This window comes from Galeopterus variegatus, unplaced genomic scaffold (genome assembly GCF_000696425.1).
Source record: "Galeopterus variegatus unplaced genomic scaffold, G_variegatus-3.0.2 Scaffold2660, whole genome shotgun sequence".
Taxonomy (NCBI): domain Eukaryota; kingdom Metazoa; phylum Chordata; class Mammalia; order Dermoptera; family Cynocephalidae; genus Galeopterus; species Galeopterus variegatus.
Genome location: NW_007728771.1, coordinates 252,919 through 253,793, shown reverse-complemented (window position 1 = coordinate 253,793; position 875 = coordinate 252,919). Strand labels below are relative to the sequence as shown.

At 36.1% G+C, this 875-nt stretch overlaps 1 pseudogene; it reads left to right on the top strand.

The window, feature by feature from the left end:
* LOC103598526 overlaps positions 1-875 on the top strand; it is a 16,140-nt pseudogene that overhangs the window by 3,208 nt on the left and 12,057 nt on the right.

Sequence of the window (875 nt, the reverse complement as noted above, 5' to 3'; positions counted from 1 at the left end):
CTACTGGGGTTTGGAATTACCTCATCCACTCACCAAATTTTGATTTTGTTGGATGACTCCATGGCAAACCAACCAAACCCTGGCCTAAGGTAAATTTATTCCTTTTTTTTGTTTGTTTGTTTGTTTTGTTTGCTTTGCATTTTTAGTGGGAATGCCTCTGCATTCTTCATTCAGAGTGTTTGACTCACACTGAGAGAGATATGGGACATGGGGTAAAGCAACCCAGCAATTAGAAACTCATATATCGCTATACCATCACCAGTATCTGACTTCAAATATTATTAGAGAAAAAAGAGGTATCTGGGTGACATTGAGAATAGGGTAAATTAAAGTAAGACCTTCATTAGTCAAGACATAAAAAAGTATCAGTCATTCATTCAAACATTATTTATAAAGTGACTAGCACACGTGAAAGGTAAGTGCTGGATATACCGAAAAACAAAGTAGGCACAGCTTCTGCCCCACAAAACCTTAAATTCTATTTGGAAAGAAAGAATAGAAGCAACTAATGCAAATTTTGTGAAAAATATTTTTAAAAGAAAGAATCACAATGCTAAGAGAACATTCAGTAGGGATCACAGAAAGTGAACCAACATCATCAGTAGTAACAATGAGACCTGAATCATGCGCAGGAATAGTTCAAGGAATGAGGGGGAGAAGAAGGCACCAAAGGAAAAGCAGTCAGAGTTGTGAGGAAAGCTCCCAAGTCTCCAAGTTTAGTTAGCAGGAAATTGAATAAAGAGTCAGATTTGAATGAAGAGGTAATTTGGAACCAGATAATAGGAATCAGTTTCAAATATCTAATAAGGCTATTGAGGAGTCAGGGAAAATAGTTGAGCTAGGGAGAGATATAATCAGATTTACTTTAAAAAAAA